Genomic DNA, 25,089 nt, shown 5'->3' on the forward strand with positions numbered 1-25,089 from the left:
TTTGGAAGCTCATTTGCATGGACATCATGCAAAGCGATCCAGAAACGAAGGCAGCCCCCAGACTTTGAGGTGCCAGCCAGGCAATCAGCTCTTTCCATCAGTCCTCAACAATTCTGAACTTTTGAACCTGAAAACCGATGGACAGCTCAGCTTGCAAATGCCGGAAAAATGGGGGTGACCCCTTTGTGAGCCCATAAAATTGGATCCTTTGTCCCAAAGTTCACCAAACGTTGGTGACCTTTGAAGGAGAGTCCCTTGCAGCCATGCTGCAAATTTGGGGATTCTACCTCCAAAAATGCCCCCCTAGGAGCTTTGGAAAAAAATCCCCTAGGCTATAATGGACCCGAATTTTTCAGTAAACCTGAAAATAAGCTGAATACTGAAATTTACTGGTATGGGTATTCGGCTTATTTTGGGTTTACCCCCAAAAATGGGCCCAATAAACCCAAACCCAAAAATTATCATTTTTTTTAATTTATTTTTTTGCACAACACAATACAGGATGCAGAGCAGAGACTTTAACAAGTTGCTTGGAGAAAGGCAAGCAGTTATCCTTGGTGTGAGAATTGGGATGTTTTCAGGTTGTGTCCCAGTTTTCATCTGTGATGCATTGAAGGTTTGCAGAAAACTTTATATTCTTTCTGATTACTAATCCCAACCCTAGCACTAAATAGCTTTCAATAGTTGTTGATTTTGAGTCAAGCGATTCATCTGATTTTTCTCTCTCGTTATGCTAAAATGGTATTTTATATAATGAAAAAAGCCTGCTACTTGTAATTGCTACTTGCTCTGATATTCCAAAATTTAGATGTTTGATTTCTCTTTCTTTCTTTCTTTCTTTCTTTCTTTCTTTCTTTCTTTCTTTCTTTCTTTCTTTCTTTCTTTCTTTCTTTCTTTCTTTCTTTCCTTCCTTCCTTCCTTCCTTCCTTCCTTCCTTCCTTCCTTCCTTCCTTCCTTCCTTCCTTCCTTCCTTCCTTCCTTCCTTCCTTCCTTCCTTCCATATTTTATAGGCTATAAACATTCCTGGAATGTATGATCAGTTAGTGCTGCATTCTTAGTATTTCCCACTCCCCATCATCAACAGCTAAAAACACAGAAATTCCATCTTTCAACCTAATTCTAGTTCTCAGTATTTCCCAGTATTCCCTTCCTGTAATATGGACAACTAAAAATTTTCAAGGCGAGTAGCTTCCTTTCTTGACGTCAGTCACGAGTACCATGGTTAAAAGTAAAATGATGCATTTGACAGAAAACAATTCACAATGTAATGAAAACGGACAGACAGAATAGAATATGAAGTAGATATTATCAGTCACCATGGTCTTAAATGCAGAATATTATAAAACTTGGTTTATCTCCCAGATTAAGGTTACCTTGGACTCAGAATGGAGTTTTGGGCATTACCTTCTGCTTCCACTATAGGGCCAGGTGTTCATTTTGATCCAAATGCATTTCAGAATTTCACATCTAGCAGGCTACCAGTGACACATCTCATCAGGTCTTGTAGAACTATGTTGGCTGGTGATTCACTTCTACTATTAGAAGAATTGTAAGACAATTCACAATTCAATAAAGCAATCTGTAGAGTGCCCATACCCATTTTGGTCAGCTCACCAATTAAGATAATTTACGAAGAGCCTGCTTCCATCTTCTGATTTGTAAAGGATTTGGTCTCTCTTCCCACAAGCATTTTACTAATATCAATCTTGATAAGATTTTTTTGGGGTGGGGTGGGGGTTGTATCAAACTTCTGGTTGGGGCAGCCTCACACACAAATTTCCATGGGGATTAGAGGGCCTGCTGTGAAGAGAGGGACTCAGGCAAAATTATTCCCACTTTATTTCACTAGTGGATCTTCAATCTGGTGACACCATCCGGTGGTGATGCCTTGTCTGTAGAATACCCTTCTGATTGAGATTCAGCATGTTCTGATCCTACTCTCTTTTAGGGGCCTTTGCTTAAGCCTTTAATTAATTGGCTAACCTTTTATAGAACTATTCTGAGAACAGTTTTATGGGGCTCACTTTAAGCTGCTGAACGTTTTGTGCTGTCTGTTCTAGCTGGATTTTTAATGTGGGGCTTTTAATAGTTTGTTATTTTTAATGATTATGTGCTGCTTGACGTTTTTATCATGTTTTACTTTGCAAGCCACCTCAAAGAGGTTCCCTGGAGAGGTGCTGCAGAAATATTCTAAATAAATAAATAAATAAAAGTCTACAATTAAAAAAGAACACCGTGAAATATGTTTGATCACGTGTCTGTATTTTGTACTGATTAATAAGACTCCACACATACAGGCAAAATTTGCAAGTGAAAAAGGAGGGTTTTGGTGCCTAACAAGATTTTTAGAGCATGCCTATTATATTAGGTGCTGTGGAACACAGGCAGGATGGTGCTGCTGCAGTCGTCTTGTTAGTGGCTTCCTAGAGGCACCTGGTTGGCCACTGTGTGAACAGACCGCTGGGCTTGATGGGCCTTGGTCTGATCCAGCAGGGCGTTTCTTATATTCTTATGTATGTTCTACTCTATGGGGATCAAATCTGTAGACCTTGTAGAGATCTGTAGAGATTATGCCTGCCCTCTCCAGTGTTCTGAGGCACTGAGGGAGGGTACAGCCAGTGTTCACCCACAAAAATAAACCAATGGATTAGGACACATGTGTCTGTTTCAAGCTTCATATTAATTAGTCCCATCCTGTCAAGGCTGTGCAACACGCAGAAAATATAACTGCAGGAGTTAATAAACTGGGAATTTAATTCTCCACAACCAGTTAGTGCTCTTTGAATGTGGTCAAGGTGCATTTGAAAAGTTCATTGACTGTGGCTGTATGCAATTGCAAATACTCTGGGAAATTAATTTTTTCCTGAACCTGCTGGGAATCTTACTGCAGAAGAAGGAATTGAAGTTATGCCCACTAATGAATGAGCACCATAAAAGCAGGAAAGATTAGACAGTGGGGCCACGAGGATAGATTTGACTGAACTTGGGTGATTTCATTGCATGTTCTACAACAGGGACAGAAATCTTTCCCACCCCCCAAAAATGAGTAAAAAAGCCACATATCCTGCTGTAGATGTTCTTTAATTTTTAGCTTGTCAAAATACTTTTCAGATTCATTGAAACATCTCTGCTTGGCATAAAATAGACCACAGCTCTACTTAAATTAATTTTGGCTTGTTCTGTTACCATATGTGGTAATATTAGTTTAGGGAATTCCCTGTTATTTTAGATACTGTAATGGTATAATCTTGCACCAAATTCAGGCACAGTACACATGTTGTCACCCTGACCAGGGTAGCCCAGGCTAGCCTGATCATGGCAGATCTCAGAAAAACTAAGCAGGGTTAGTCCTGGTTAGTACTTGGATGGGAGACCATCAAGGAATACCAAAGTCATTATGCAGAAGAAGGCAATGGCAAACCACCTCTGTTGGTCTCTTGCCTTGAAAACCCTGCTGGGTTGCCAGAAGTCAGCTGTGACTTGATGGCACTACTTGTGTGTGTTAAATGCTGTCAAGTCACTTTCAGTTCATGGTGACCCTATGAATCAATGTTGTCCAAAACATCCTATCATCAACAGCCTTGCCCAGGTCTTGCAAACTGAGGGCCATGGCTTCCTTTACAGAGTCAATCCATCCATCTCATATTGGCTCTTCCTCTTTTACTGCTGCCTTATCATTATTTTCTTTTCCAGTGACCATTGTCTTCTCATAATGTGACCAAAGTTTAGTCTCAGTTTAGTCATTTAGCTTCTAGGGACTTTGCACACAAGCATACATGTTCTCCAGTTCTTTTGGCAATGACAAAGGAGAAAAAGCTTGTCAATGATGCTCATACAGATCCCTTTTATAAAACCTTGTTCCACTAGTCAGCTGTTCTTTAGGGAAAAGTAGGCGGCAGAATCTGTCCTACCTAAACAGCTGATATATGACATTTTGGCACAGTTCAGATATAAAACAAAACTGTGGCTTATTTTTTAAACTATGGTTAGTTTTAAACTAGGATTAGGCTAGCAGATAATCACTCAAATTCTGGTTTTCCTTGACAAATACTGGTTTCATAACCTTTTCTCTGTACAAAAACATTGCTGGGGAAAAAGCCAGAATTGGATCCTGCAGATCTGTTCTGTTAGTAGCAGTGTTACCCTTCAGTTCAAGGATCTTTCCTCAGATCCAACAAGCTCTTCTTCTGGTGGAAGAGCCATTGGTTCAGGGGAAGGCTCCCAGCCCTAGAGAAAAACACCAACACTGGTGGAATGGATCAATAGGAGCCAACCCTAAGCCAAGGTTAAGGCAAAATGTCTGTGTTTATACATCACATGAAACCATAATTAAGTAACGGAGGTTTATAAATCTGCCATGATTTCAAACCATGGTTAATGAAGTCATGCATGTTCAGACAGCACACAAGTCATTGTTGATTTAATTAAACTGTGGTTTCACATTATGTCACGTTATGAGACATTATCTTGTAAACTGGTTTCCACATATGCTACCTTACTTCTGGATCACATACTCAGCATTTGTTTATGTGTATAATTTTCCCGTCCAGCCAGAGATTAATATGCATCATGCTCCTAGCTGTATCAAGGAATCTATGTAAATTCAAATGAAGTTACTCTAATTATTTGGCTAAGGTTCTGATGGACATTCCATTTTTGTATGCAGATGCCAATTCGCTTTCAGTGCCCTTTGAAATCCTGGAGTTTTCTTTCATCATATATTCAAATGGGAAAAGAAGCTGGGTTATGTATGTTTCATGTTCTAAAAAGATAAAGCCTTGTTGCATATCTTTTCAAGCTGCGCCTTTGGCATAGAAACCCTATTCCTGAATTCCAGATGTGTGGGGCTGGCCATGGTTACTGAATTTGATTAAAGATTTCTATTTTATTTTCCAATTTAAAAAGCATTGTTCACCTAATATAATTTATAGTAAAGAAAATGAGCTATATACTGTGGTTGTGAATTGCCATGAAAATTGGTATTCCAATGTGCTATAAATAAAATCCACTTTCCCACAAATCTTTCAAGAAAACTCTGTTCTTTTGCTTTTCTATAATACATTAATTTACTCGGAAATTCCAGGCAAAATGTTCCTTTAGAAAGGAAACAGGTACAGGACATGTTGTAGAGTCAGTAGCCAGTAAGATGCCTCTAGGAAGCCCACAAGCTTGACATGCAGTAGATTTCCCTGTACTTCGTCCTCAGGATCTGATATTAAGTGTATGGCCTCAGAGGGCAATTCACTCATATCCAATAGATATCACCTGCCAATCTGCCCAGGGGAAATTCCCTCTTGACTCCAAAGACAGCAATCTGCAGGGTACCAATGGCAGAAACAAATGCCCTCATCTTAGTCTTTCAGCAACAACATCTGTAGCTTGACTAATTTCATATGCCATGATATTATACTTCTTTATAAATCTTGGTCTTTTTTGCAAGGTTTATCTTAGATTGCCCAGTTCCCTTTTAACCCTTGCCCCATTGTCCACTTCCTGTCCTCTTATCATCAAAATATGTACATGGAGATAACCATCATAAGTAAGGAAATACTCTATTTGACATTCAAGGGCTGATAGGAATGTACTTCAAAGATCTGGCAAGATAACAGAGGGTTAAAAGTGATTGTGCTTTAAAACAATGGAATTTACATGCTTCAGAGGTTTCCTTTCCCCTTATCTTCTCTGTGAGGAATTAATAAGTTAGAGACATTTGGCTCAGAATGGTGTCTTGATTGTATGCCTTTTATTAAGTAGCTGAGGCGTGAGGAGACTGTGGAACTCAGTAGATTTTCATAAGGTACTTGTTCAAAATCTGACTGCTGTACCTCAGTGTCCTTACACACATGGAACAGTTTATTCTGCAGTCACGAAATATGTGTGTCTGGGTTATTTATAACAAAAAGCATATTTAAGCAATAGCTGTCCATAATGCAAAAGCCTGTTGGAGCAATCCCCAAACTCCGTGATTCGATTCCTATTTCATTGTTTATTGGGTGTTCTCAGTTGTCGGACTGAATTGTTTTATATATACATACAAACACACACACAGACACACACACAGACACACACAGTAGTCCCTCTTGAGTTTCAGTGATAAAGGCAGGCTATAAGTGAGGGGAATAAATAAATAAAAGATAAGGACATTCATTATGGTATAGGGGTTAGACTGTTGGGCTAGGAACATGGAGATCCATGTTCAAAGCATGAAGTTTGTTGGATAATCATGGGCCAATCATTCTCTCTCTTTGGTGCTATTTACACAGCCCAAACAATGCACTTTCAATCCACTTTCAATGTGCTTTGAAGGTGGATTTTACTGTGGGAACTGGCAAAATCCACTTGCAAACGATTGTTAAGGTGCACTGAAAGTGGATTGAAAGTGCATTATTTGGGCTGTGCAAATAGCACCTTTCTCTCAGCCTAATTTACCTCGCGGTGCTGTGAGGTACATTATCCTTCTATAATGGAGTAGCGGAGGACAAGTCTTTGTGCTCTTCCATGTGACAACTCTTCAGGTAGTTGAAATGTGCACAAGTCTTCGTTTTCTCTTCTCCAGGCTAAGCACATATCCGTTCCCTCAAATCTCTCCCTGAAAACTTTTTGTCCAGACCCCTTGATCATCTTTGTTGCCCTACCCTTAACCCATTTCAATTTCTGTTTCTTAAAGTGAGGTACTCATAACTTAACAAAATGCTGCAGATGGTTTCTGACTAGCACAAAAGTGAAGAGGTGTAGGGCTATTGCTAATTGGGACTTAATAAAGCTTTCAGGGATCCGCTTGTTTTAAACCAATGCAATTAATACAAGGCACTGGAAAAGGTGGGCTCTAGTTTGTAAAAGCTTATGCTGGAATAAAATTTTGTTATTTTTTAAGATGCCACAAGATTCCTATGTATGTTTATGCAACAATAGCTACCGCTCTGGAATTCTTGTGAGTTGGATACTATACCTCTATTAATGCAGTCTAAAATCACATTAGCCTTTTGTGTATGTGTGTGGCTGTATCATTCTGTTGACCATGTTCAGCCTGTGACTGCTGTTAACCAGCTAATATCTTTTTCATGTGCCAAGCTAGGTTGCTCCCATGCATGTGATTCTTTTTTGCTTCAATGCAGAATTTTGCATTGTCTCTGTTGAATTTTGTTTCAGCCCAGCCTTCCAACTGGCAAGGTCATTTTGAATTTTATTTTTGACTTCTAAAATGCTTGCTGCTTTCCCCAATTTTATGGCATCTCCAAATCTGATAAAGATTTCCTCCACCATTTCAACCGTGTCAGTGATAAAAACGGTGAATATTACTGGGCTCAGTCAGGACAGAGCCCTGAGGCACCCACTCTTGACCTCTGTCCAAATTGATAAAATTAGCACTCTTTGAGCGTGGTTCTCCAGTCAGCTGTGAACCCACCTGATGGTACTATCCTTTAGCCCCTATTTCACCAGTTTGCTAAATAAAATACCATGGGGGACTTTGACAAACACCTTGCTGAAATCAATGTAATCTGAATAAGGATAAGTTTAACGTAATATAAATATATATAACATAAAAATATAACGTAAAACCGAAATTGGGGTAGAAATTTTTGTGCGGTTTACGTTATATTTCCATCAAGAATCATTAATAGCACAATTGTGCAGTTTATTTCAGTGTATAAGTTTTGTTATAATCCTTGTTTCATAATTTCTGTTTTGTATTTTTCATTTGTATTTTGCAATTAGTTTCACAATAGCAACGATGCAATGCTGTAAATTGCCTTAATGCTTGGGCTGTTTTTGACATTGTTTATTAGCATCTGCTGTCGGACAGACTCTTTGTTTGCTATATGATGTTTTTGCATATGTTTGAGTTTGATACACAATAAATTGCTATTAACGGACTTTGACAACCACCTGGAGGTTGGCAACCCTAGTCCTTCTGCATCCAAAGCTCAACCACTGAGCAACAGCCCCACACCCTTAATGGTTCCAGTTAATGTGCATGCATGTTGCTCTATGTGTCACCCCTAATTTCTGTGGATTGCAAAGGTAGTTTGCCACAATCTGGTGTCAGACTAAGATGCAGGCGTGAACAGAAGGGAAGCCATTATGGGCTGGAAATCACCCTGAAAAACTTGTTCTTGTGGGAAATGTGAAATTATTTGGTCTCCTTTTGAAATGTTGGCAGAGGTTCCAGGACATGGAACCTAATGTCAGGCGGCCGAAGATTAAGCTACTGCAAACAGAAATGATGGATAAACATGACAAGAATAAACATTCAGATAAGATATATGAATCTGCTGTCAAGGAAAAGGAATAGGGGGTGGGTGCCCACTGGACAGTGAAGCATATGTACTTGTATACTTCCAATATACTTTAATAAAATAAGAATAAGACACATGGACAGAAAAGAGGAGAAAGGATCTCACACCAGACATTGTTGGCTATTTAATTGGGTTTTGGCTAGAGCCAATTTGACAAACCAGATAGACCTGTTTCTGAAAGGCAGAAGCTGGCTAATGATTTACAAATTACAACACAGATTTCGGCTGAAACCACAGGCAAAGAAGTAGGTAGTCAACCTGTCCTGGCCACAGGGAATCCTGCCAATTTAGATGGATTTAATCCAAGAAAGATTTCACACAGAAAAGGATTTTTAAGTAGAACATAATGGAATAAAACATTTTGATTTTTAGGGAAGAGTCTTTGCGTTCATATTAAGTAGAAGGCTTGATGATTAATCTGATAACTAAGGGTAAGTCAGGCTAGGTGTTAGGAAATGAAAATGCAGGAAAATCTGTTAAGCGTTTTTCCTGGCATTCCGGGCTCTGTTAAAACTGCTGCAGCAGATGTTAGAATAAAAAGGCGTGTACACAGATATACACATACCCTTCCCTTTTCTCATGTATTTGAAATTCTTTATGCAGTATATTTCTGTGCGACACTAGTATGTAACCATGTAATTATGCTGTGCTATACATACATACATATATATATATATATATATATATATATATATATATATATATATATATATATATATATATATATATATATATATATATATATATATGTAAAGTGTAGACGACTGGAGAAGGCAATGGCAAACCACCCCGTAAACATAGTCTGTTGCGTAAACGTCATGATGTGATGTCACCCAATGGGTCAGTAATGACCCAGTGCTTTACCTTTTTGTACATGTGTATGCCATGCATCTATACACACCTGTTCTATATATCCATTAATGTTAAGAACCCCCAAGAGGGAATTTTTTTAGGGGACCTATGAATGTACAAAGGGGTGGCTGTCACCGGAGTTTGGTTCAAGAGACAGGTCACGTAAGCACTGTTGAGTCCGATTCAAAGGCATCGTTGGAACAGTTACAACTTTAGGATGACCTGACCCAGCCATTATGAGACTTCTGGCCAGGGGAAACCCATAAGGAACATGCATGCTTTCTGGTAATTTTTAGATTGTTGTGTGTGATTTTTTTTGTCAGAATCCACATGGAAGCCCCTGTCAGCAAGTTGGTAAAAATCCAAGTTGGGTTGGGGCATCATGATCAGTGCTCATGAGGGATGATCAGAGGAAATCAGAGAGAAATGTTCCAAAGCCTTTCTTCCTTACTTCCTCTTTTTCAGATACCAGTTGAGGAAACCAAACTTGCTAAAAGTGATGTGTCTTCCAGGAGGACTGATTCTTTGACTGACTGCCTATTTGCTTTGATGCCTTCTTTCATCGGGACTGGTGAGATTACTGTTCTATAACTGTGTATCATACAACATTAGCAGCTAGATTAAGTCAAACTGTATTCCTTGTATTGAGGTGCATTCTGGACATTTCATCATGTAATTAAAGGGAGGCAAAATTCTTTTAAAACTTATATACTAGTAAAATTCCATAAAACTATATAACCTGGTATACAAACCGTTTTTCATAGAGGTGCTATTCCCTGCATAAGAGTTAAAAATCCCTCTTGCAGTATAGGCTTAGCCTGGGAAACCAAGTAGGTTTTATACTGGGATGTTCCCTCTTTTTTGCCCTGAACTTAGTCATCTTGGCTTCAATGGCCAGGATATACAAATGAGGAAGATCACTTGAACTGGAGAATTTAATAAAATTTGGCCTATTTTTACCAGCACAAAAACAAACACATTTTCCTTATCAAGTTAAATTTGGCCGAGTTTCTCAATTTATGGGGGAGGTTTAGCAAACAGAACCCCGCAGATGCTCTGATAACTTTAAAAGTATATTTCAAGCACAGATGGTGATATGAAGAAGGATGAAAAGGGAAACGGGGGGAGGGGAATGCAGATCTCCAAAAGAAAACCATGTAGTTTATCTCTTTAAAACTTATTAGCAAATATCTCTAACCATTTCTTAAGCTTTTCTTTCATTGGAGGGGGGGCATTTTTCTATGGGAGTTCCATTGGCTGCAGGCTGACTGCTAAATCCTGCTTTTTGAGATCTCATTTTAGGAGATCAGATGGAAAGGGGTGGGATAATCAAAATGGGGGATATGATGTGCCAATTTTCTCACTACATGGTCAAAGTCAATGAAAGTGGCTTTTCCTACGATCATGAGAGTTTGGACTTGGCATTCTTTAGAATACAGCACAAAACATAGACCTTTTGCATTAGACATGTGCCATGTATCATCGCAACCAGCTCAACTGTTAATTAGCAATAGTTAAACCCATTCTCATTCATAGTAGTCCACATACAGGGTTTTTGTCAATTACATGTCCCATATCTCCAATTAGAGAAACTTTAGCCTTAGTTCATTGCAACATATGCATAAAAAATATGCACATACATGTGTATGCATGTGTACAATTAGGTAATAAAGAAATGGTTCCCAATCATCTCCACAGAAGTATAGATGTGTAAGTGCTGAATATCCGTTCCAAAGGAAATGTTTGTGTTGGGGCAGAGCTTGCCACTGGGATTCTGCTCCTCTGATGCACGTTCATCCTATCCATTTAGCACATCTGAAAAGGACTATTGTGCAAGTAATGTACAATTATGTACATATGCACAAAAACATATTCATAAAGATTGTTAGTCTTTAAGGTGCTACTGGATTCCTACTCTTTTCTATAGCATCAAATGTTATAGGTAGTATTGCTAATGCATGAACGGGGCATCATCTCTGTTCAACAAAGCTTTCACTACATTATTTAATGGATTTCTCATTTGTCATTTTTACAGCCAAATGATCAGCCAGAAAGCTGCCTTTTCATTTTCCAACCATTCTCAGAGCATGGCTTTTTCTTTTTAATGTTTTCTATATTTGCAGTAACTCGTATGTTTGGAAAGTCTCTCTGGCTCTTTAAGGGCATAAAGAATATGAACAATGTGTTATGCACATTGAGATTGTTAGGAAAAAGCTTTGCAGGAGCATGCCTTATTTAGCACTTCTGTATCTATCACATTTATTTTCCTCCAGTCTCCTACAGCGTGGATGTTTGTAGCTATGCATTCTTGTTTAACAAGATACATGAGGAACATTGTTTGAAAGAAAGAAAAAACAAACAGTTTGATTACATTCAAAGTAAGACATTTATAGGGAGAACACAGGTGGAAAATGGACTGCTTGGTGTAGGGGGAAAAACCTAGGCAAAATACGAGACACCTGAATTTTGTCCCCATTGCTATTAGGACTCTCTGGGAGAGCAATTTTTCTATAAAGCCGTAACACAAACCACATCTGTGAACTAGCTGCAACCATTGATAGCAAAGGCAAAGCCTGAAAGCCAGATAAAAACATGCTATTTTAGATCTGTTTTTAAAACTAATCACAGATATATATATATATATATATATATATATATATATATATATATATATATATATATATATATATATATATATATATATATATATATAAATAATGTAGTATGGCATGTGTATTGAGGGAATTACAGTGTTGGATTAGGACTGGGGAGACCCCAGTTCAAATCACTGCTCAGCCACAAAACTCATTTATGTTGGAGATTCTCTTTCTCAGCCTGATCTACCAAACAGGATGAAATGCAAGGTGGAGAATAACTTTGCTCCTTGAAGACGGGAAAGATAAAATTAATAGATAAATAATCGTCATATATCTAATTTTGAATCTGGTCCCCATGCAGACTGATAAAGCCAAAGAATTAGGCCAGGTTCAGATAGGGGGTATTCTTATGCAGATCTGAGGGACCCCCAGTTTTGCAGAAACAAAGGAAAGGGAATTTTAATGCCCCCCAGGAGAGGAATATTGTCCATGCTTGTGCAGACAGTGTAAAACAGTTCCCCCTTTGGGGTGGTTGTGGGGTAAGAGGCGACTGGGCTGTCAAGCGAAGAGGGGGGAGGGGGAGGAGGGCACAGGAGGGGGAGGAGAGAGAGACCCGGGGTCCGGCACTCTGCCTCTGACTGGTGGAGGTGGATGGAGGAGGCAGCGACTGGACTGGAAGAGCACGTGTGCTCTTCTTGTTGGGCTGTAAAGCGGAAAGGGGGAGACAGGGGAGGGCACGGGATCAGGGGGAGAGAGGGAGAGGCATGGGGTACGGGGGCGGAAAGTTACCGCCACCACTGCTGCTGCTGCTGGAGCTGGGCAGTCTCCCAGCAGGGAGTTGACCCAGGCACTGAAAATGCACCTGTGAACTATGGAACAGTTGCAAACCTTCCTTTTAAATCATGACAAAGCAGCAATTGGAAAACCTGGTAAAGTATCGCTAGGAGGTGGGTCAATCATGCACATGGGAGACGGGCGTGCATTTTGACTTTGGAGATTCGCAACATTTGCGGGAGTATCTCTGGACAAAACTGCAATGCGTTTTCAACCTGTGTAATGTGGAAAGTGTGGGCTCTTATCTCTTTCCTATTCATGTCTAGAACAAGTCTGACATTCTTAGGTTTGCATGCTCCCTCCCACCCTCCCCTCATGCACTGCTCTGAAATCAAGGACTTCCTGGTTTAAGAAACCTTCACCTAATCTCAATTTGTTGTAATATTTGTTGTAATCTCAATTTGTTGTAATTTCAACATCGCCAAGTATTTCTTTATGTAATTCATTTATACCCCACTTTTCTCCCCAATGGTGACCCAAAGCAGCTTACATCACATAGTTAGGGGATTAAACCTATTCTACTAACATGTTGCACATATCAACTGCTCTTCACAAAAATATGCTAGGAGCCCCAATCATTTCAGGTATTTAGAGTTTTATCAAATGTCTTGAGTTTACCATAAATTGCTTTTTTGTGAGTAATTGTCAGACTGTGTTTAACATGAGCTTTCATATGGGGATGATTTGAAGCAGTAGATGCACCTTTATCTTTCAAGGCACATATCTGTCTGAAAAGGAGAAACGTGCGTTTATGTTCTGCATATTACACTTCTCTGAATGTTTGAAGCCTCCTGCATATTGTGTGGAATCCATCCTGCTTTATACCTCTAGACCTATCCCTTTGGGATTGCTATGGGCTTGTTTACATCTTCGTGTGGACAACTGAAACCGTATCAGAGTTGCTCATTATCCCTAACAGATGAGTTTTTTTTTTTTAAAGAGCATTGAATCCCAACCTTTCTTCCTCTTAAGGCAACTTAAGGTATATGTAATGGATTCAAAGGGAGACTTGGATTTTTCAGGGAAATTAGGTCTGTCAGAAATTTGATGGCACATGGAGGCTGGTGGTAAAAGTTCAAAACAACAGGAATTTATTTATAACAGAAAGGCAGGATGAGGGTTTAGGCAGGTAAACATGGATTTCAGAAAGGTATTAGGATATTCAAAAAACAAACAGAGAGTAGGCAGTTCACAATAATATATATTTACACAAGAGAGGTTTGGTTCTTCTAGATAGAATGGCTAAATTCACTTCAGGCTGCTAGATCTTTATTTTCACTGACGGAGAGGCTTGTTTTTGTTTGTCAGTTTCTTGTTTAGATATCACTTGAGTTGACTTTAAAACTAGGGTTGCCAACCTCCAGGTAGTAGCTGGAGATCTCCTGCTATTACAACGGATCTCCAGCCGATAGAGATCAGTCCACCTGGAGAAAATGGCCGCTTTGGTCATTGGACTCTATGGCATTGAAGTCCCGCCCCTCCTCAAACCAGACCTCCTCAGGCTCCGCCCCAAAAATCTCCCGCTGGTGGCAAAGAGGGACCTGGTAACCCTATTTAAAACGCACTCCAGTTTCAGTTTCTGGAGGAAGGAACTACATGACACTTTTCACCAGTTCAACACCTAAATTGGTCTGGGATTACTCAGGACTGTAGAGACTAACAGTGCATTCCTAAAGAGAGTTACTCCAGCCTAAGCCCATTCATTTCAATGGTCCTAGGCTGGAGTAACTCACCTTAGGAATGCACTGTACTTCTCCTCAGCCTTACTTAGGGATCACTCAATACACCTGAGATGGCTTCCCTTTCCCTGATTTTTGAGGACTCTCTATTTCCTCAGAGCTAAGTCCCAATGTCAAAACCCAGGCGCTCTCTGTTGACGCAGAGTTAACGTCCTCATGACCCAATTGCTGATTCTGTATTAATCAGACAACTTACAATCTTGTTCCTTTATGTTTCACTCCTGAGGACTAATCCTCACACAGCACACAGCTGCCACTACCGTATATACCCATGTATAAGCCGACCCGCGTATAAGCCGAGGTGCCTAATTTCTCTCCAAAAATGGGGAAAAATTAGGCACCCGCGTATAAGCCGAAGGTCGGCTTATAACCCCTCCCCCCCCCCCGCAGGCTTACTTGAAAGGCTCTCCAGCGGCGAGGGTCCGGCGGCGGCGCGGCCCGGGGGGGCCTGGGCAGCCTTCCTGCGGCTGCAGGAGGCTGCCCAAGGCCCCTCCCGCCCGGGAAAAATGGCGGCGGGGGCGGGGGGGGGCCTTGGGCAGCCATCCTGCGGCTGCAGGAGGCTGCCCAAGGCCCCTGCCGCCCGAAAAAATGGCGGCGGGGACGGGGGGGGCCTTGGGCAGCCTCCTGCAGCCGCAGGATGGCTGCCCAAGGCCCCTCCCGCCCGAAAAAATGGCGGCGGGGGGGCCTTGGGCAGCCTCCTGCAGCCGCAGGATAGCTGCCCAAGGCCCCTCCCGCCCGGGAAAAATGGCGGCGGGGCAGGGGGGGCCTTGGGCAGCCATCCTGCGGCTGCAGGAGGCTGCCCAAGGCCCCTCCCGCCCGAAAAAAATGGCGGCGAGGTCAGGGGGGCCTTGGGCAGCCATCCTGTGGCTGCAGGAGGCTGCCCAAGGCCCCTCCCGTCCGAAAAAAATGGCGGCGAGGTCAGGGGGGGCCTTGGGTAGCCATCCTGCGGCTGCAGGAGGCTGCCAAGGCCCCTCCCGCCCGGGAAAAATGGCGGCGGGGGCCGGGGGGGCCTTGGGCAGCCATCCTGCGGCTGCAGGAGGCTGCCAAGGCCCCTCCCACCCGGGAAAAATGGCGGCGGGGGCCGGGGGGGCCGGGGCAGCCATCCTGCGGCTGCAGGAGGCTGCCCCAGGCCGCTCCCGGCGGCAGGAAGCGGCACGGGCCCGGCGGCAGCGGCGACAGCGGTAAGTTTCCCCCCTCCCTCCTCCCTCCTCCCTCCCTCCCCCCGTATTGACCCGCGTATAAGCCGAGGATGGCTTTTTCAGCCCATTTTTGGGGCTGAAAAACTCGGCTTATACGCGAGTATATACGGTAGCTTCTCACAGCTCGGTCCGCCCTGAACTCTGGAGCTGAACTGCCCCTCTCACTGACTGAGAGCTGAATGTAACACTTTAACTAGCCACCCCCAGGACTCCCTTTAGCTGTCAATCAACTGCCTCTAAGGCAAGATCAGCTTCCTGGTTTCTGTTGCCTTCTTCACGGTATCTTTCCTTGTTTGCGGGGTGGGTGAGTGTTGATCTAATCTATTACATTCTCTAGCAAGATTGATCCAATCTATTACATTTGCAGAAACATTCCATTACTGCTAGGTAGGGCAAGGGCAAGATTGAAGTTATTGCTGATATATACTAAGGGCTAACATGTTTCTTCCTTGCATTTTCTACTCTAAAATCTATCCTCTGGCATTTTAAAATGCATTTCTTTCTTTTTTTGATATATTTTATTGTTTTTTATAAAAGCATACAGAAAATAAAAAGGAGAATAAGGGGGAAAGGATCAAATCTATTTCTATTTCTAAATCTAAAAATCTATTTCCGAGCATTACACAGTCAAAACTATCTTCAGGTCAAAATAACACCAGTCATCTTAAACATATAACCATTGTTATAGACACTCATTAATTAATTTCTAGAATAATTCTCTAAATTCCTTATTTTTAATAAGTATTCCTGACACATGAGTAATGATCATATAAAGGTTGCCATTTTGCCATGAATTCATCCATTGAGTTCATTTTTAGCAGGTGAGTTAGTCTGGCCATTAATGCAAAGTCAAAGAGTTTACTGCTCCATTCTGCAATAGCTGGTATTGTATTAGATTTCCAATATCTAGCATTTTAAAATACATTTCTGTCAGCAGTTTCTGTCAATAGAATATTGCAAAACATTTTGTTCAATGGTGCTATGTACTGTAGATTAAAATGACTTAATTAGAAATCATTGACACATTTGTTTGTTAATTGAGATATTAGGTAACTTTTGCCAGTAGAACAGCCCATAACATTTATCAAAACATAGGTCAATTATTCACTCAAAAAATTTCTGCTCTCTTGAGGCGGAGCAAAAAAACCCGAACTTAAAAGGTTATTCATGGAATCGAATCTAATTCATAAAGCCCGATGTAGCTTGGATTACTCATGAGAAAAAGGTCGCAGCATTTGACAGTGGTTGTGTCTGCCCCTGATCTTTTAGCCCTCCTCCTGTCGACAAGCTCACTGTTGAGGCCCGCCCCCACCTCCGTCACAACTCTGCCCATCGCAGCTCCATAGATGGGAGGCATTCAAAGGAGAGGGGGAAGGAGAAGTCCTATCAGGCTCCAAACCACTCGACTCCACTTTCATGCAATTGAATGCATGGGGAGTTCTGCCTTGGATTTGCCGCTCTCTGGATGCACATTTTCCCCATCCAAATTCTCAAAACTCAACAATAAGCCCCCAATGCAGAGTTTTCAGAATTTGGATGGGGAAAATGTGCATCTAGAGAGAGCAGCAAATCCAAGGCAAAACCTCCCCTGCGTAAACGGCCCTTGTCTCCCTTTCTGCTTTGACTCGGCACGGTTCCCCCCCTTCCCTTTCAGCTTTGGATTCGTTTTCCCATTGACTTCTGTTTTCTGCTTCTGTCCACTTTCCTTGTTTCTCTTTTAGTCCCCTCCCTTTTTGATGGTGTGTCCTGACTCGTTGCTTCGTCCCCCTTTGGAATAGTTCTTTTCACTTCTCCCCTCATGATTTACGCTCACACATCTTTTTGTTCTTCACCTCCTCCTCTTTGTTTCCCCCCTTATTTTTTTTCTTCATTAGTGCAGCAGCCAAAGCACCCAGGGCCATTTATGCATGGAAGGCCACACATCTCTTGTAATCTTGCCATAGAGATTTGGATTTGGTACAGCATTCAAGCGCGGATCTAGTGGCCGCGCAAAGCGCACGAAAAGGGGCGGGCTTCTGGTCGGAACAAAAAAGAACCCTTGGCCAATAGCCGCCCCTGTGGGTGTGGAGACATAGGAGAGGGAGGACACATTTGCCGGGATGGGCGGGGAGAAGAAATCCGATTCCAGGGAGTTTTTCATGGGACCCTCCAGCAGAAAGGGCGAGGCAAAGGGAAAGATTGTAGCAACACAGGTTTCAGTTGCTGCTGGGATGCTGCAAGTTTTATGGGCCACTTCGCGGCAGCTGTGAAAAATCAAAAATAAGGTCCGGAGCAACAAAGCATTGAAACTGCAGCAAACAGCCATGAATAAATGACCACAGTGTATCAAGGTGCCTACTTTTTTGCTATAAAACTGGGCTGTGAACAAGTCTAAAATACCATTCAAGAAGTGGTTAAGTATTCAAGTCTTCTGAAGAGCAGAGTTTTCCCCTACTCTTTAACTAAATAGTGAAAAACTGAAAATCATGGACTGGGTTTGCTCCCAGGGCACAGTAATTTCATCACATTTTTCATGCATTTTGTCACTCAGAAGATTCTCTTTTGTGTTCACTTTGATAGCAGATGTACAAATTGCTCCAATCATGGTTTTTTCAGCTCTACTTTTCACTTCATATATGACAGAGAGCTCAGGATAACAATGTGATAAAAGGGGAATACATGACTGAAGTTCATAACTTTGTCACATTATAGTTCACTGTGAGATTGGCCATTTATACAAATTCATTTAAAGCCATTTTCCATAGCTTATCTAAACGAACTGTACTGTTCCTGTTCAGAACAAGATGCTATATGGTTTTTGGTTTTTGTAAATAACCTTTTCCCTTCCTGGTTGCCTCAATGTATAGAAGATGCTTTTTGAACAAGTCCATAGATATATGGCATAATAAAGTCCATAAAGATACGGCATAATTCACTTTATACAGGACTTATGTCCTGGAAAGGGCATATATCAGCAGTAACATTGGCTATCTTTCAGTCAGTATAGTACAGGCTGTTCTACATTTTTCTCAGGGCAGTGAAGGTAACAGCGGTCCCAATAATTAAAATCTATGTGGCAAGATCATCATTCAAACCATGGAATAGGGCAGAGCTGTGTGGTTTGCATGGAGTTGGTGTTTTAGAGAAAATACAAAACCAGAATCTTTTAAAAAATGCTGATTCTTCTTTAATGGTACAGAATTTTATATTGAAAAACTAGCTTACTTTCCCTCAAGCCAAGAGTACATAAAGTACATCTCTTGTCTTGGCTAAGGGATATGAAAGACAGCTAATTTAATTTCACTAACAAGCTTTGAGACATTTGCTTTTAGAGGCTGCATCATAATGTAACAGTCTATATGTAGTTAGCAATACTAGGTATGTGCTGTTTGGTCATTCCCATAAAACCCTCTGCTTTGGCATATTTCTGAGGAACACTGTTTAGCATTTTCCTATGGTTTTGAGCAAATAAATTGCACTCATAATTATTTTTATTATCTTGCACAAATAGTACACACAAACTCATAGAGGTATTACAGCCCATTCCTGAGAATGGGGCTGAAAGTAGATAGGAGGCAGCGTGACCTCGCTGCTGGCGTAAATGCGTGTAATCACGCAATTGCAAGCATTCACGCCGGCGGTGAGGCCAGTCCCACTGGCATCTAAACCACATCTAAACCTGCATTCCTGAGTAGCAAGTGAGACTGTTTGCTTGGAAATCCAAGTGACCTGTGCTTTGCCGTAGGTATTCCATCATTTCTTCTTGGGGAGACTGAAATCCAAATCTGCCTCGAGATAGTTTCTCAAATTGCAACATGTGGCTGGCTATTTCTGTAGAATAACACTGTCTTAATTAAGCAGAATCTTGCAGTAATCATGCTTCCTTCTCTAATCCTCTGATTCGGCAAGCTGATTCATCAACATTCTGGCACATTCAAAGTCTGTTTTTCTCTGCTCTCATTATACAGGGGGGGCTGATATATGGCTATAAAAGGCAATTATAAATTTCTGAGCTTGGAGAAATTGTTAAGTTTCTTTTACACTATTGACAACACAAACAAGACGAACGTTTCATTTAGTTGGCACCAGCTGTCCATTATGAATGGAAATGATGAGCCTGCGGTGATGCATGGATGCACCGAACAAATCTAGTGTGAGGCATCGCATCCTGCAGGTGCCTCTGTTGAGGGAATCTCTTCCAGTTGGAGCACAATTTCACTGATGTAACATACAGCTGGTCAAAGAATGCCTTTGGGCGATTTGAAAGTTTGTATAGGAAATGGAATGCTTTGATGAAGTTGGACACAAAGTATTACTTGGGAAAGCATCTCTCATTTCATCTGCCCCATTTTTCCTGCTGATCATTTCAGCACTATCTCACTCAATGTGGCTCATCTTTACCCCTTAGAATTATCTGAAGTGTTTCAGAGGCCAAAAAGAACAGCGTTTTCCATCTGTTGTGATCCTCTGCTTTTTGTTTCAATCAGCAGTAGATGCCAAGCATGAAAGAACTGGGGAAAGTTGTAGAAGGGGACTCTGCAGAGAAGAGGGAATTACATCACCATCTTAAGCAGAGCTACACCATTCTAAGCTCATTGACTTCTACAGACTTAGAAGGGTGTAACTGTGCTTCAGTTAGGCACTGTGATTCTACTAAAAGCTTTGGTTTCAATGCAAGAAGCTTCTCTCTGGTATTTTTACAACGTTGTTACAGAGTTGTAGTCAGGAAGTATACATCTATATGAAGTGTACATCAACAGGGGAAGAATGGTAAGGGAGAGTAGGGGAAAATGATAGAGGGCCTTCAGGAGCCAATCAGGAGGAGGAAGGAAGTAAAGAGGAGAACAAGATTTCTTCGCCTACTGTATGTTCTTGGGATCCTCCCATTATTATTGTTTTAGTTGGGAGGGGTTTTGTTTGAATTATGTGTAAGCCATCCAAGAGTCTTTGGGTTGAGGGCAGGATAGAAAGTTAATCAATCAACCAAAGAACTAGCCATAGGGCTACAAAACATGGCATGTTTCAGAAATCAAAACTGCTTAATTCAGGTGTGAAACCCAAAGAATTAAGAACTGATGACAGGCCCATCTTCTAAAGCTTCTGCCAAGCTAGATTTGTTGGCCTTAAATCCAACCTTGTGGCAGCTAGGAAAAGCTGTGGGCAACTGTACTCAAATCTCATCCTGGAGACTGTGGAAGAACCAGCAGGTGGAAGTGAGCAGACTAGAGCCTGCAGAATAAATACTACACTGTTGACCATGGAAGAAGACTAAGCTACCAGTATTTATATTAGGTCTAGTCAAGCCAAGACTTACAGCACAATCCACAAGGGGAGGGGAGTGCCCAGGAGGCGACGTGACCCAGTGCTGGCGTAAATGCCACTTGTCCTGGCATAAAAGGCATTTACAACAGCACAAGGTCACAGCCTGAGAAACTCCTGCATTCCATGGGTGTTATAAGACACACATACACATGTGCCCCAATCCAAGTTGGAATATGATTCAATGTCTGATCAAATGCTGGCAAGGGGAAGAAGTAAGGAAGATCTTGCTGATAGCCATCCACCAGCTGCTGAGTTCCATCTGGGCTACTATTTTTCTTTTCTCCTTGTAGGGATTAAGAAGCCTAAGGAGGATCAGGAGGAGCATGATTCAGAGGACAAGACACAAAGGTTCTATAGCAGTGGTTCCCAAAGTGGGCAGTACCAACCCCTGGGGGGCAGTGGGATTACCTAGGGGGGCACTAAGAGGCAGCAGGGGGGTGCTAGAGGTTGGTCCCTTCAACTGTGTTGTTGGATAGGGTAGGGGGCAGTGGGGTTGAGTTTGTGGAACCAAGGGGGCAGTGGCCCGAAAAGTTTGGGAACCACTGGTCTACTGGGATGTGTGTTAGGCAGCCTTGTCAGTTGGGATCAACCCAGTATGTGTTCATCTTGTTCGTTTTGTCACAGATATAGCCAGGAATATAAGGGAACTGTTGCTGCACTTGACCAAAAAGATCCCAGAGGATGCTTCTGTACACAGAAACAGAGCTGGCCTGGCCTCTCAGCTAAACATGCCAAAATTTACCTATTATAAAAGGGATTAAAAATTTTAAAATTTGGAAAAGAGATATTTTAAATTTCCTATGGGGAAAGGAGAGACACATAATAGCATATAATAATCTAATTGAATTAAATGGGACAGGAGGTTTAGGATTACCAGATTTAAAAATGTATTGTTTGGTTAAAGACCTGGATGTTGTTAGAGAATGTTAAAATATTAGAATTAGAAGGTTTTAACCTACATTTTGGATGGCATGCATATCTATGGTATGATAAGGAGAGAGTAAATAAAGATTTTAACATCCATGTAATTAGAGTTGGACTATTCCAAATTTGGAAAAAATATAGAAGGATTTTAGAAAATAAGTCCCCGGGATGGATTAATCCAGTAGAAGCGTATAATAAGAGAGGGATACAGTTAAATTTAGATATGGAGATATATAGAGAAATTATAGAATTTAAAGAGGGACAATGGGTTTTAAAAGGTAGAGAACAACTTAAAATAAAGGATTGGTTTGTGTATTATAAATTAAAAGATATATTTAATAAAGATAAGCAGCTTGGATTTAATAAAGATAAATCTATGATGGAAAAATATTAATAAAGGGAAATAAAGGATTGATAGGCAGGATGTATAGATTATTAATTGAAATTAATCTCGAACAAGAAAGAATCAAACCAGTAATGGTGAAATGGATGAAAGAGTTAGGGTTTAATATTGATTTGGAATTATGGGAAAATTTATGGAAGAGAGAATTTAAATTTACAATAACTAATGAAATTAGAGAAAACTTATATAAAATGTTTTACAGATGGCATATGACACCAGTGATGATATCCAAAATGAAAAAAGGAGAAATGGATTTATGTTGGAAATGTGGAAAGGAAAGAGGAACCTATATGCATGTATGGTGGACATATAAAAAAATTAAACATTTTTGGAAAAAAGTCATTAGAGAAACAAATAATTTAATTAACGGTAGAGTAAAGAGAAAACCTGTATTTTGTTTACTGGGAATGCCACAAAAAATATAGGTAAGGAGGATAGGATTATTTGTCAATATAGTTTTGCCTCTGCAAGAATCGTAATAGCTAAGTTATGGAAACAAAGAAATAAACCTTTAATTGGGGACTGGAGAGAGAAAATATGGATGTATATGAGGATGGCCAAAATTACAAACTTCCTACAAGGAAGAGATATGGATGAGTTTAAAAAAACATGGATAAAGGCCGCCACATATTGGGACCAACTGGCAAAAATGGACTTTAATAATTTAATTAGTGAGTTATAGATATAAGGTTTAATATCTTTATATTTTAAGGTAAATGTTTTTACTTTCAAAACTGTCAGACACTTCTACGGAAGTCGGGTGATGGCTCACTTTTTTAGGTGGGTGAAGGGTTGAGGGGGTATCGTTTTGGTTTGTTATAATTATAAAATTATGAATGTTGCAACTGGTACAAAATGATACTCTCTTGTATTTTCTTTTTTTATTAATCTTTTTTATATGTTTCTATATGTTTGTTTTTTATGTTAAAAATCAATAAAAATTTATAAAAAAAATACACTGAAGATCCATCTTTGAGAAATAGAGGGTGAAACTGTCAGCACACTTTCTTTGGGATCTAGCCCTGCTTGACTCGGTGGAACATTTTTCTGAGAAAATTTGCTTAGGCTTATTCTGCAGGATTCTGTATTTCTACTAGTCACAAATGTTGAAAAAGTAACTTATCATTGGAAAAAAAAAACACCTGGCATAGTCATACGCCGATGCTATTTTAAGATACCAGGAAGCTATGGCATTATTTCTTGTTTTACTCTTCATAGAACAAAGAATGAAAGAATACAATGCCACACCTGGTATCTGGTGAATAAGATAATAACTACACTTGTATTTTCTCCTTGTATATCTGCAAAATATGTTCTTTATCTTCTCAAGTACAGACTATGAAAGAATATGCTTCGGGGGGGGATCTTACCATATCACTTGTGGATTGCATCCAAACTAGGCCACCTGTCAATGTACAATGATTTTATGTGAATTGTGGGCTTGTCTTTCTGCTGACTGTAAAAGGTTGCCTAGTGATGACTCATATTCATCCAGGCATGAAACGGCACCAGAAAGTGAGAAGATAGCCTGATTGTTTCACTTATTATGTGTGGAATCACACATTTGAAAGGAGAAGAGAGTGGAGTCGGAAGGAAGGGGGAGAGAAAAGCATTGATAAATTAATCTGCTTTCATTATCATTATATTCAATAGGGTTGCTAACAGTTGAACTAGCCTTTGTAATTGTGTCTCAGAAGTTTGATATACAGGAATGAGCAAGTGATTTTTTTTTTAACAGTATGGAGTTTACAAAGCATTATCACTAGTTAATTGATGCATCTCAAAGGATTTCTAATGGAATGGGAGCTGGTCAGCCGTTCTGTTCCTTTGTTTTCCTCGTCAGTTGGTAACCATGTCTGGCAATCAGTTGCACGTGGATGGGGGGGGGGGGGGGAAACCATGCACAACGAACCAAAAAGGTTAGATTCAAGTTCAGTAGCACCTTAGAGATCAACAAGATTTTCAGGGTGTAAGCTTTTGACAGTCAAACATACCTCTCAAAAGCTCATACTCTGAAATCTTGTTGGTCTGTCAGGTGCTACGGGACTCCAATCTAACTGTTTTACTGCAGACCAACACGGCTACCCTCTAAAGCAAAAAGGGTCCCTATCTGAGATATTACCCCACCTAAGGCCTATGCAACTAGTAGTTAGGGTTGCCAACCTTCAGGTACTAGTTGGAGATCTCCTGCTATTACAACTGATCTCCAGCCAATAGAGATCAGTTCACCTGGAGAAAATGGCTGCTTTGCCAGCCCTGGAATATGAACTGCAGACATGCAGTGAAAAGCTTTACCTCCTGGTATCTACTGACCAAACCTCTATTAAAGTTTCAGAAGAAGGCTAGGATGGTTTATTTCTGGATGTTTTGGAAATCATATGTATCTACCTTTCTGATTGTCCACTTCCAAGCAGGAGGTAAATACAGGAGGTTTAAGGAATCTCGGTTTCACCTAACTGGCTTGTTAGCTACATTTGTCTTGGCAAATTGTATATGCTTGTGCTAACTAATCCACAATTAGCTGTGAGAAGTGCAGGTAATATTTTGCACAGATTTATTTATTTTCCTCATTGTAACAGTTCACCTCTTGCTTGTGTACCTAGGGTGCCAACTCCAGGCTTGGAAATTCCTGGAAATGTGGGGGCAGATGCTGGGAAGGCTGAAGTTTGGGGAAAGGAGGGAGCTAGGGGACCCAAACTCTGGGTCAGGGAACTCCTAAAGCTGCTAAGCCCCTGGTCAGGGCAGCGGATTCCCCACCCTGAATTCCTGTTCCGCACCGCTGCTTGGAGTAGCACCAGAGGAAAAATTGAAAATCAAAATACATAAAATATTAATATATTTTTTTAAAAAAACGCACCGGTGTCACCCACATGATGAGGTCACTTCTGAGGAATACCTGGAAGTGACAGCAGTAGCTCTAGAAATTGCTGGAAACTATGGTTT

Source organism: Euleptes europaea, chromosome 12 (genome assembly GCF_029931775.1).
Source record: "Euleptes europaea isolate rEulEur1 chromosome 12, rEulEur1.hap1, whole genome shotgun sequence".
Classification (NCBI taxonomy): domain Eukaryota; kingdom Metazoa; phylum Chordata; class Lepidosauria; order Squamata; family Sphaerodactylidae; genus Euleptes; species Euleptes europaea.